We start from the raw sequence: 14337 nt of genomic DNA on the forward strand, positions 1-14337 counted from the left end.
TGAACTGAGCTTTGAATTTAACTAGTGATACTAAGAGCTAAAGATGAAAAGAGATTGGATTCCAAGCACAAGGGACAGCTCCAAAGATAATAGGGAGGAAGATTGATTGCTGTGTGTGAAGAGTGTGGAAAAAAAAGGAATTTGCCTTCACCATAGAGTATGGGAGGGTAAATAATTTATAAGTTTGGAAAGATATATAGGAGTCTGATTGTAAAGAACTTTAAATATAAAACAGGAGTTTTTTATTTGATTCTGGAGGCAATAGGGAACAACAGGAATTTCTTGACATTGACATGGTGAAATCTGTTATTTAGGAAAATCACTTCTAAAGCAATGTGAAGGATGTGTTAGAGAAAGGGAATAGAATTAGGATGCTACTGTATTAGAAATTATGACAGCCTGAACCATGGTGGGTTCTCCTCTTTGAGTAGAGAGAAGGGGATAGATACAGCAGGTATTTTAGAGGGAGAATTGCTAAGAAAAGAATTGATTGAATATGTTGGTGAGGGATAGTGAAGAGCTTTGGATGAATCTGAGGTTGCGCACATCGATGACAAGAAAGATTGTTACACCTTCATCAATAATTGGAACATTCAGAAGCTTAGTGTCTTTTGGGGAAAAAAATAATGAGTCTGATTTTGGAGAAGCCAAGTAAATTCTACCTGAACTAACTATTCAGTTCAATACAATAAACATTTAAACCCTTTCTAAGTGCTAAACTGTTGAACTTGGTACCATAGATGCAAAAATGAAAAGCAGTGTCCACATCCTTGAAGAGTTTACAATGTAGTGTGTGTGCATGGGAGTGTGAGTAGGTGGAAGGACTTACATATATACACAAGTTGGAAATGAGATAAAATGTTAGTGAGACAAAGGACTGACTTAAGTGAAAAGTTCCAAGCTAATCTGAGAAGCAGAACATCACTTTAAACCGAATGAATCAAAGATAGCTTCCTGTAGGATATGGAAACTGATCTGACCATTGAAGCAAGAAAGATTTAAACAATTGTATTTCAAAAGGGAAAATATTAGCTATGCTAGATGTTTTGTGTGAATAGACAGAGGCTTTAGAAGCAGGGTGAAATCAGGAAACAACTTGGAGTTCAGTCTTTTTGGAATATAGAATAGTTAAAGGGAAGTCATGTTAATTAATGCTGGAAAGGTTTTTTGGGCCCATATTGTGAATGACTCTTAGTACTATTATAAAGAACTTATACTCCTCCAAAGTTCTACTCTTTTGCATGGTACAGAGGTGACCTTTGGTACTTAAAGACTCTACCAGCAGAACAAAAGCTTGAGCAGATCCAAACAAACTAGAAGCTTGGAATGTTCACCTTATATTTTCAAAGGGCCCACTTATTTAAGTACAGGTAGGGAAATCAACTGGTTAATTGTAGGCTACATATCTTTTTGGTTATAGTAACTCACAGAGATTATCTAATCAATTATAGAGGGATTACAATTCATATCTTTTAAATGCTGAATTAAGGAGTTTACATTTATCCTCTAGTTAGGGACTCGAATCTTTTTGAGCAGATGACTACCATTATCAGATCTATGCCTCAGAAATAATCTCTGTCAGTACTGTGAAGAATCAAATAGGAAGGAATAGAATGGAGTCAGCGAAAATGTTAAGAGGAAATTACATAGTACAGTGGCTAAGCATGGGATGGCCACACCCTAAAGTAGCACTTTGTAACTTTCACATATACCTTGTGGACACTTAATATTTAGATTGGCTTTCTTACTTCAATTGTCCTGAGACTGGCAAGTATAGGTGACAAGGAAAAAACCATCACTACAAGGTTGTGTTGAAAATCTTCCCAGGTCCTAGGGGGTTATCCTTGAGTTACCACCAATATGTTAGCATTTAGGAGGCAACAAGTGGAGCAGTAGATAGATAACTAGCCTAGAGTCAGGAAGATCTAAGCTCAAATATGGCCCCAGGAAGTTACTAGTTGTGTGACCTTGGGCAAGTCAAGTAACTTTTGTTTTTATTAGTTTCTTCAGTTGTAAAATGAGAATAATAATAGCATCCACCACCCAGAGTTCTTATGAGGAGCACAGAGTTGTTGTAAAGAGCTGAGTACAGTGCCTTGAACATAGACACTATGTAAATGCTAGCTATTATTTTTATAATTACTAAACAAGTGAGCCTTTCAAAATGATGACTCATTTAGATCTTAACTATATCCATTAAGTTAAGAATAAGGTACAAGAAATAATAATAAAATTACAGACACATATATTAAAGGAAGTGCCTGAATGAGAAATATACAATAGTTCATACATAAATTCGGGTCATAGTCTCCCACAAATGCCATTACTGTCTGTGGAGAAGAGAAGGTATATTAGATTTGTAATTTTATTGTAAATTAGAAACAACCACATTAATATTAAGAAATGAAAAAAAGAGGCAGGGGGAGCCAAGAGGGCGCATGAAAACAGTGTCTTACCAGAGCTGTCTCACAAGCTCTGTCAGATACCTGTAAAAAAGTGAATCTGAGAAGATTTGAGATAGTTAGAAGCTGCTAGCAGTCCTAGTGGGGCAAATTTCCAAGCCAGGAGAGTCCAAAAGGTTGACGGGACTGATCTGTAGACTGGGAGAGCGCTCAGTGTGTGGAGCTGCACCAGACAGCACCAAAGCGGAAGCAGCTGCAAAAACCAGTGAGGGACCCAGCCTAGGAGAAAGCTGGGTGCCCAAAACTAGTGGAGATCCCCAAGCCTCCCAACACAGGAAGGGAGTCTGTAGAAATGACGAGAGGCAGCAGCACAACTGCACCATCCTTGAGACATCAACTCCTGAGGCTTGCAGCCCAAAGGTTAGAAACGTGACTTCTTGAATTTATGGGAGACATAATGGCCAAGTAAATGGCTCTAATCCTTCCCCCCTAACCCAGAGAATTCTTTGGGGAAAAAATGCTGGAATAGAGGAAACAGAAGTGGGGCTTCAGTGGCTGAGCAGTGGGAGTTCCTGAGACCCAGAGGGGCAGAACCAGCAGGAGTCAACACCAGGATCCCAGCCATACCTTAGCACAGCCAGGGAAAGTGGCAGACAACAGCACAGACAACAAATAACTGAGATCATTGCTGAAGAGCAACAATGCTGGAGAGCAGTCCCAGGCCAAGAGGAGATTTCAGCCAGCCAGACCCATCCCTCACACCTCAGGAAACTGAAGGCTATAATACACAAAGCCAGTAATTAGACTCACAATCCCCAGAAGAATCCTGAGACAGAGAGCCCTGAGCCCCCAAAGCATAAATTCACTGTAAAGCCAGGAAAAAGCTAACCAACATGAAGAAGAACAAGAAAAAACCGAGGATCATTGATTCTTTTTATGGAGACAGGCATGATCAACATACCAATTTGGAAGAGGATAGCATTGACACTATACTCACATCTGATGCCTCAAAGGGGAATGTGAACTGGTCTCAAGCACAAAAAGCACTACTGGAAGAGCTAAAAAAGGATTTTAAAAACCAAATTAGGGAGATAAAAGAAAAAATGGAAAAAACAAAAAAAAAAAAACACTGATGAAATCAAGTCTCTGAAAAATAAGATTGGCAAAATGGCTATGGAGATTCAGAACCTAAATAAAGAAAATGACACCCTGAGAGGTAAAATCAACCAGATGGAAAAGGACACTCAAAAGAAAGATGAAGTCAGTAACTCATTAAAAATTAGAATTGAGCAAGTGGAAGCTAATGACTCTATGAGGCTTCAAGAAGTACTAAAATAAAATGTAAAGAATGAAAAAATAGAAGAAAATGTGAAATATCTGATTGGAAAAACAACTGACCTAGAAAATAGATCCAGGAGAGACAATTTAAGAATTATTGGTCTACCAGAAATCCATGATGAAAAAAAAAGCCCTGACAGTATCTTTGAAGAAATTACCAAAGATAACTGCCCAGAGGTCCTAGAACCAGAGGGTAAAATACTCATTGAAAGAATCCACTGATCACCCCCTGAAAGAGATCCCAAATTGAAAACACCAAGAAATATTATAGCCAAATTCCAGAATTACAAAGTCAAGGAGAAGATACTGCAAGCAGCCAAAAAGAAAAAATTCAAATATCATAGAACTATAGTCAGGATCACACAGGATCTTTCAGCTTCTACATTAAATGACAGGAGAAATTGGAATGTGATATTCTGAAGGGCAAAGGAGCTGGGACTACAACAAAGGATCAACTACCCAGCAAAATTGAGCATAATTTTTCAGGCAAGGAAATCTACATTCAATGAAGTAAGGGAATTCCAGACCTTCCTGATGAAAAGGCCAGAACTCCATGGAAAATTTGATCTTCAAACACAAAACTCAAGAGAGACATAAAAAGGCAAACAGGGGGAAAAATGCCCACAAACCTTATTAATCAATAAGGGCAAATTATTTACATCTTTATATAGCTTCATATCATCTTATGTATGTTTTATATATATATATATATATATATATATATATATATATATATATACACATACACACACACACACATATATATGTATATATGTATATGTATATATAGGTTTATGAATATGTATATGTATATATCAATCTTGAGAACAGTACAGTTATTATGACAATTGAAAGGAATACACATAGACTGTGAATGTCTATATAAAATAACTGATGTAAGAATAAAAAAAAACATAATTAACAGATGTAAAGGGAGGGTTGTGAGAGAAGAGGTAAGGAGGTAGTAGAAAAGGGTGAATTACATCACATGAAGAGGCACAAAAACACATTATAGTAGAGGGAAAGAAGTGAGGGAGAAGAGCAGCATTTGAGCTTTACTCTCATTGGATCTGGTTCAAGAAGGGAATAACACACTGTAATAAGTATAGAAATCTAACTTGTCTTACAGGCAGTAGAAGGGGAATGGGGGAAAAAAAGGAAGTGGGTGGTCAGAAGGGAGGGAAGAAGTAGCAAGGGGAAAATGGTAAGATAAGGGAGGGGAATCAAGAGGGAGGGTAATCTGAAGAAGGAACCAGTCAAAAGCAAAACTCTGTTGAGGAGTGGAAGGGGAAAGGGAGAAATAAAAGCATAAACAGGGGGAAATAGGATGGAGAAAAAGACACAGATAGTAATCATAACTATGAATGTGAATGGGATGAACTCTCCCATAAAATGGAAGCAGATAGCAGAATGGACAAAACTCACAATCCCACAATATGGTGTTTACAAGAAACACATTTGAAACAGGGGGATACACACAGGGTTGAAAGGTAAAAGGCTGGAGTAAAATATATTGCGCTTCAGCTAAAGTAAAAAAAAAAAAAAAAAACAGGTGTAGCAATCCTAATCTCAGAAAAATCAAAAGTAGAGATAAATTTAATTAATAGAGATAAGGAAGGACACTACATCCTGCTAAAAGGCACCATAAACAATGAAGCAATATCATTGTTTAACATATATGCACCAAATGGTATGGCATGCAAATTCTTAGAGGAGAGGTTAAGGGAGTTACAGGAAGAAATAGACAGCAAAACTATAATAATGGGATACCTCAACCTCCCTGTCTCTGAACTTGATAATTCTAACCTCAAAATAAGTAAGAAAGAAGTTAAGGAGGTGAACAGAATTTTAGAAGAGGCAGATATGATAGAACTCTGGAAAAAATTGAATGGGGATAAAAAGGAATTCTTCTTCTCAGTGTTACATGGCACATACTCAAAAATTGACCATGTACTAGGGCATAAAAACCTCACAATTCAATGCAGAAAGGCAGAAGTAGTCAAAGCATACTTTTCAGATGGTGATGCAATAAAATTTTTTGTAATAAAAAACCATGGAAAAGTAAGCTAAAAATTAATTGGAAACTAAATAATCTAATTCTAAAGAATGAGTGGGCCAAAGGACAAATTATAGAAACAATAACTTCATTCAAGAGAATGACAATAATGAGACAACATATGAAAACTTTTGGGATGCAGCAAAAGCAGTTCTTAGAGGAAGTTTTATATCTCTAAATGCTTACATGAATAAAATAGAGAAAAAAGAGATCAATGAAATGGGCATGCAACTGAAAAAGCTAGAAAAAGAACAAATTGAAAATCCCCAATTAAATACCAAATTATAAATACTGAAAATCAAAGGAGAGATTGATAAAATTGAAATCAAGAAAACTATTGAATTAAAAAATAAAACAAAGAGATGGTTTTATGAAAAATGCAATAAAATTGATTAAATTTGATTAAAAAAAAAGAAGAAAATCAAATTACCAGTATCAAAAATGAAAAGGGTGAGTTCACCTCTAATGAAGAGGAAATCAAAACAATAATTAGGAATTATTTTGCCCAATTGTATGCCCATAAATTTGACAACCTTAGGGATATGAATGAATATCTACAAAAATATAAATTGCCAGGGTAAGAGAAGAGGAAGTAAAATTCCTAAATGATCCCATCTCAGAAAAATAAATTGAACAAGCCATCAATGAACTCCCTAGGAAGAAATCTGCAGGGCCAGATGGTTTTACATGCAAATTTTATCGAACGTTTAACAAACAATTAATTCCTATACTTTATGGACTATTTGGGAAAATAGGTGAAGAAGGAGTCCTACCAAATTGTTTTTATGACACAAATATGGTACTAATACCCAAACCAGGAAGAGTCAAATCAGAGAAAGAAAATTATAGACCAATTTCCCTAAAGAATATTGATGCAAAAATTTTAAATAAAATATTAGCAAAAAGATTGCAGCAACTTATCAGGAAAATAATGCAGTATGACCAGGTAGGATTTATTCCAGGAATGCAAAGCTGGTTCAATATTAGGAAAACTATCAGCATAACTGATCATATCAACAGCAAAACTAGCAGAAACCGTATGATCCTCTCAGTAGATGCAGAAAAAGCCTTTGGCAAAATACAACATCCATTCCTATTAAAAATACTAGAAAAGGAAAGAGGGTAGAACCATTAAGAGATTTGTTGTCAAAATAATGTAGAGATCTAATTCAAAGTGTACATTTTAAAGAGTTGCTATCACTTTGGTAATAGCCTTTTGTCAAAACTTTTCTCATTTGCTGATTAAAATTTTGTTTGCTTCTCAAATTGTTTACATTGCTTTGCAATAACTTTCCCTCTTGAGTGCCTTCAACCCTTGATTTGGTACCTTTGCAACCTTATTTATGGAATCTATGACATCCCAGGATGGAGTTTTCAAGAGACTAGTATGTAAAAAAGTCAGGTTTTCAAAAACATGAATCAGTTCAAATGCTTTATGTGATATCAGAAATGAAAATTCCCATTAAAACTTAGCCACCATGTAAGAAAAAGTCATAATTTTAAAAAATATGATTATTTTCAAACCAAATTTAGTTTGTACTTAGAGCATATGAATTTTTTTAAAAATTATCTTTAAACATGTTTCTGTGAAATACAAAATGTATCCAGTATTCAGAGTTGAGATGGTTCCTAAAACCTAGCTGGAAATGCTTTGAGTTCATATTAAAAGCAGCATTACCCCTACTCAATGCTAGAGCTTGTATAATGATGATAGATGACATCCAAAGGCCTTAGGTTTGCTTATTTCTTGTCCATATCATATATTTTACTTATAGTTTTCATTCAATGATATATAAAGTAGAATAATGTAGCAAAATTACTGTGAAGTACAAATCTATTACATATCCACAAGCAAAATAATACACATTTTTCATATGGAACAATTTAATAATATTATTGTACTAATATTTATTTTAGACCTTGATCCTGTGTTTTCAAAGTGTGAATACTTTGAATATGATAGGATAAAAGTTCCTTTTGAAATGTAGGCAAAATTATTAACTTGTAACATGAACTACTAATGTTATGGGAGGGTTGAAGGCCCCTCTTTTTGGAGTGTATGTTAGAATCAGTTATTCCCAATTATTTTCATAGAATCCCATATGAGGAATCATACTCAAGTGTTTAAACAGTAATTAGAGTGTATTTAAGTCTTTTCTTTGAAATTTTGTAGTTACTGGGGTTGTTTTAATGTGGTGTTCACCTATTGTATGTACTAACAATTTTAAATATGAAATGAAATATCCTTTAACAATGTATATTGCACCTGATTATTAAAAGAAAATGAAGTTCACAAAGACACTTTATTACTCTGGGAACTGGACTGGAACGTGTATCAGAGCAGACGAAATTGTACTTAAAGTTTTGTTATTAACTGATGATTACAAAAGTGAAAATATAAATTGATTGTACTTGAATGAATGTACTTAGTCTGGTCTTACTTACTTTGATTTAAATGTCTAAATTATGTCTCCTTAAAAATGTGTTTGACTGTAATTCATGTTGTTGGGCTTTGGGAGCCATTACTGGACTGCAGGGGTTGTTGATATGTAACTTGTATTCATTATTTTATAGAATTATCTATACCAATTTTATAATTTAACTGATATTTAGATCATCCTAACAACTGTATGTTTGCCAAATTATTAAAAATTTTCAGTGATGTTTACCCCCTTGATTTATAGCAAATACCTATTTCTCATTTTATAATACCATAACCTGATAAGATGTTGTACTTTGCAGACCTACCACTTCCCTTATACTTATTTCCTACTTTGTAGCAAGATTTTGTTTCTTTTTGAAAAATCACCACACAAAATGTGGCACCCTATGTAGACTAATATCTCTTGGGAATACCTGTCCAGTAGAATCATAGTCCAGTTGTACTTGAGTTTGAAAAAGCTATCATTTAAGGATTTATGCTAAAATTAACCACTGCAGGTACTCATGATCACTATCAAAAATGTTTGAGTGTATAAGAGTTATGATTTTGACAGAAAGCATAACAAAGACCTTTTATGTCACCATGATTATCAGAGCTGTTGAATGAAACATTACAGATACTGGTTTTAGCATATTCCCTGTGAAACACACATAGTCAGTGGACTTTCTGAAAATTGTGATAACCGTGTAAAAATTTATCTAATAAAATTGAAATTGTACAGTAAAAAAAAAAACCACTAGAAAGCATAGGAATAAATTAGGCCTTCCTTAAAATTTTAAATAGCATGTACCTAAAACCATCAACAAGCATTATTTGTAATGGGGATAAGCTAGATGCATTCCTAATAAGATCAGGGGTAAAACAAGGATGTCCATTATCACCCCTACTATTCAATTTGGTACTAGAAATGTTAGCTGTAGCAATAAGAGAAGAAAAAGAAATTGAAGGAATTAGAATAGGCAAAGAAGAAACTAAATTGTCACTTTTTACAGATGATATGATGATTTCCTTACAGAATCCTAAAGAATCAAGTAAAAAAACTACTTGAAATAATAAACAACTTTAGCAAAGTTACAAGATATGAAATAAATCCACATAAATCCTCAGCATTCCTATATATTGCTAACAAAGCCCAACAGCAAGAGATAGAAAGAGAAATTCCATTCAAAGTTACTATAGACACTATAAAATCTGCCAGGACAAACCCAGGGCCTATATGAACATAATTATGAAACACTTTTCACACAAATAAAGTCAGATCTAAATAAATGGAAAAATATCAGTTGCTCATGGTTACGCAGAGCTAATATAATAAAAATGACAATTTTACCTAAATTAATCTATCTATTCAGTGCCATACAAATCAACCTACCAAAAAATTATTTTACAGAGCTGGACAAAATAATAACAAAATTCATCTGGAAGAACAAGAGGTCTAGAATATCTAGGGAATTAATGAAAAGAAATGCTAAGGAAGGGGGCCTAGCCATACTGTATTATAAAGCAGCAGTCATCAAAACTACCTGGATCTGGTTAAGAAACAGAGTCATGGATCAGTGGAATAGGATAGGTACACAACACAGGGAAGTCAACGACTATAGCAATCTACTCTTTGATAAATCCAAAGAATCCAGCTTCTGGCCTAAGAATTCACTATTTCACAAAAACTGTTGGGAAAATTAGAAAATGATAGGGCAGAAACTGGGCATAGACCAATATCTTACACCATATACAAAATAAAGTCAAAATGGGTTCATGATTTAGGAATAAAGGCTGATACTATAAGCAATTTGGAAGAGCAAGGAATAGTTTACCTATCAGATTTATGGAAAAGAAAATAATTCATGACACAAAAGAGATAGACAGCATTACAAAATGCAAAATAGATACTTTTGATTATGTTAAATTGAAATGTTTTTGTATAAAAAAAACCCAATGCAACAAAGATTAGGAGGGAAGCAGAAAATTGGGAGAAAATCTTTACAACCAGTGTCTGTAATAAAGGCCTTATTTCTAAAATATACAGGGAACTGAGCCAAATTTATAGAAATGCAAATCATTCCCCAATTGAGAAATGGTCAAAGGATATGAACAGGCAGTTTTCAGAGGAAGAAGTTAAAGATATCTATAGGCATATGAAAAAATGCTCAAAATCACTACTGATTAGAGAAATGCAAACCAAAACAACTCTTAGGTACCACAAATCTCCTGTCAGATTGGTTAAAATGACAAAACAGGAAAATGATAAATGCTGGAGAGGATGTGGGAAAATTGGAACATTGTTACACTGCTGGTGGAGTTGCGAACTGATCCAGCCATTCTGGAGAGCAATTTGGAGCTATGCCCAAGGGGCTATAAAAATGTTCATACCCTTTGACCCAGCAATAGTATTTCTAGTGTTGTATCCCAAAGAGATCTCACAAGTGGGAAAAGCACCCATATGTACAAAAATATTTATAGCGGCTCTTTTTGTGGTAGCAAAGAATTGGAAATCAAGGGGATGCCCATCAATTGGGGAATGGCTGAACAATTTGTGGTATATTAAGGTAATGGATTACTGTTGTGCTATAAGAAATGAGGATGATACAGACTTCATAAGAACCTGGAAAAACCTCCACAATATAATGCTGAGCAAGCGGAGCAGAACCAGGAGAACATTATACACAACCACAGACATATGGATTCTGTGATGATTAACCCTGATAGAATTTGCTATTCTCAGCAATACAGGTGCAAAGACAACTGCAAAGGACCCACAATGGAGAATGCTATCTACATCCAGAGAAAGAATTATGGAGTCTGAATGCAGATTGAGACACACTTTATGCTCGCCTTTTTTTCCCCTTTGGTTTTTTTTCTCTTTTGTTTTTGTTTTTGGGGGTTTTTTTGGTTCTGTTTCTTCTTTCTCATGATTTATTCCATTGGACATAATTCTTCTTTAAAACTTGACTATTTTGTAAATAAGTTCAATGCGAAGTTATATATAGAATATATATCGGATTCCATGCCATCTTGGGCAGGGAGGTGGGGGGAGGGGAAGAAAATCTGGAACTCAAAATTATGTAGCACTGAGTGTTGTAAACTAAAAATAAAAAATCCAAAAAACAAGAAATGAAAAGAGAGACCATAAAAATGATGAATTTTTAATGCCTAGTGGTTTGTGTGTTTTACAACATACATGTAGATGTTTATAAATTAAAGAGATTTGTGTGCACATGTTTGTATAGAAATATACCTATGTGCAAACACATATATGCACACATATATAGATGTCTGCATATATTTACATTTAATGATCAATTTCTGTGTATTTATGCACATGTGTATATTTAACCAGGTGATAACAAATGACTGGATTTTTTTAACCCTTCTGCACCTCTTCTCTCTTCCTGCCATGCAACTCGGAAAATCAAATAAAGAAAAAAAGAGGAGGAGGGAGTAGAAATGAATTGCTGATGTTCTTTTTCTCCCATATATACCATTGCCCATCAACAATTTACAGTTTAAAAGCCCTCACTTAGAATTCTATACTATCTGGGAACTCCCCTCAGCACCTGAAACCTCTTCACCCTGGAATATTGTACTATCCCATTAGACTCTCAATCTGAAATTTCTCTCTGAAAGGCCAATCCCTTCTTCCATTGCTGAAGTCTTCCTAGATCCTACACTTAGTGAAGAGGTACACACCAGCCTTTTTTTGCCCTTTTTGACCAGTTCCTGGATCTGAGACTTCAAAATCATACCCTCTCTTTGAGTAATACTCCCTGCTCCTTTCAGATCCATTTTGTGTGTTTTCTCCCCACATTAGATGATAAATACCTTGAGAGAAGGGACTGTCATTCTTTTCACTTTTATATGTATTTCTGTTACTTAGCATAGTGTTTAACAAAAAGTAAGTGTTTAATAATGCTTGTTTCTTTCTTGTAATAAGTATGTATATTTAAGGAAAATCATATTGACTATATTAGAATGCATAACTGGTTCTATAACTAAGCCATTACTGTTCTAAAAAGAGGTAGATCATATGATTTGCCAACTATCTTTTGAATGTGGACTGGTGAAAACCAGTTTGACTGGTATGCCCCTATCATGTAAGTATGGCTAACGGTAAAAAACACAGAACACAGAAATTTTCAGTTTCTTCCTGGATTAAAACAATTCTGATTGAGTGCCATATTTCTCTTCTCACTCTTCATACCTTATTAGGTGATTTAGAAAATACTTTATTGTTCCTGTATAAATAACAATATAGTCTTTGATTGATATCATACTGACTTTGTGTCTCAAACAATATATATTTGAGTTCTAATGGGCTTTGGGCCTTAAATTGGACAATGGATACCACTCCCCTAGGTCCTGCCCACTGCAGGCATGGAGACCACACACTGAGAATATGCTTATAAGAAACTATTCTCTACCTATCCTTATGAGTAGCAATAAATTTTGATATTATATTTATCTGTGCCAATCTGCTTCATCCAAAGTGTAACACAATTAGTAATTGCCTTGGTCAAAGTTTTGAGGTTTTTCAAATTTGCTGCAGAAAAATGTGCTGTTACAAATATTATTGTACAAATAGTTCCTTCCCCTCTATCTGCTTCCTCATTAATATACATTCATAGTCATATCATTTATTTAAACTAAATGTACCATTTAGAGAATTTAGGGTTATAGGTTATAACAATTACAAATTGTTTTCATCAGTTGAAGAAATTCACAGAGCCAACAAGAATGTGCTTGTGTATCCTCCCACAAACATTCACCAATTGTTCTTTGACATAGAACTTACACACAAAGTACACATCAGTTTATACTCTAAGATCCATGAAACCAAGAAAATTGAGCTTAGAACCTAAAATTCTCAAGTGAAATAAATTATCTTCATTTTCATCCATGGGTAGTGGAAAAGAGATTTTATGTAGATATGGAGAGGAAGAGAAAGAAAGAGGGGAGAGAGAGAGAGAGAGAGAGAGAGAGAGAGAGAGAGAGAGACAGAGAGACACAGAGAGAGAGAGAGAGAGAGAGAGAGAGAGAGAGACAGAGAGAGAGAGACAGAGAGATATCTTAATCAGGGCACTAATAGATGGATAATTAAATGCTAAGGAATACTAAGGAGACTTACTGTTTAAATAAGCAAAGTGGCATATGATTCCCATACACAAATAATAAGTAATCCATCACCTTACATGTGACAAGTTGACAAATATTTATTAAGCTTCTATTATGTCCTAGTCCCTGTACAAAGCTTTGGAGATCTATGGCAAAAAATAAACCCTCACCTCAGAAGTTCACATTCACATAGTGGAAATGAATGAACATATTATATATAAACAAAGTATAAATAGGACAAATTGTATATAATCTCATTGAAGTATGATTAAGCTTGTTTAGAAGAGGACTTATTTCAGAAGATAGACTTTTAGCTGAGACTTAGAGGAAGACAAGAAAGCCAGGAAGCAGAGATAACAAGGTAGAACATCCTAGCCACAGGTAACAGCCAGTGCAAATACATGAAGATGAAGATGGAGTTTGGGATATAAGGAACAGCAGGAAGGCCAGTGTTAATGGATTATAGATTACATCAAAAGGAATAAGGTGTAATTAGCTTGGTTAGGTAGAAAGAAAATAGATTATGATGACCTTTAAAAGAATAACTAAGTATTTTTATATTTGATCCAAGAGGTAATAGCGGGGCAGCTAGAGGCACAGTGGATAGAGTGCTGGTCCTAGAGTCAGGAAGACAAATCTTCCTGAGTTCAGATTTGATCTCAGACACTTACTAGGTATATGACCCTTGAGAAATCACTTAATGCTATTTGCCTCAGTTTCCTCCTCTGTATAATGAACTGGAGAAGGAAATTGTAAATGCTCCATTATATTTGCAAACAAAACCCTAAATGGGGTCATGAAGAGTCAGACACAACTGCAAACAACCGAACAAAAATAACGAAAAGGGAATTATTGAATTTTCTTGCACAGGGAGGTGACATGGAAAGGCCTGTTGTTTAGGAAGATTACTTTGGAAACTGAGTGGAGAATAGACAGGACAAGGGAAAAAACTGAGGCAAGGAGATGAAGTAAAAGACTATTGCAATAGT

This window comes from Trichosurus vulpecula, chromosome 4 (assembly GCF_011100635.1).
Source record: "Trichosurus vulpecula isolate mTriVul1 chromosome 4, mTriVul1.pri, whole genome shotgun sequence".
NCBI lineage: Eukaryota > Metazoa > Chordata > Mammalia > Diprotodontia > Phalangeridae > Trichosurus > Trichosurus vulpecula.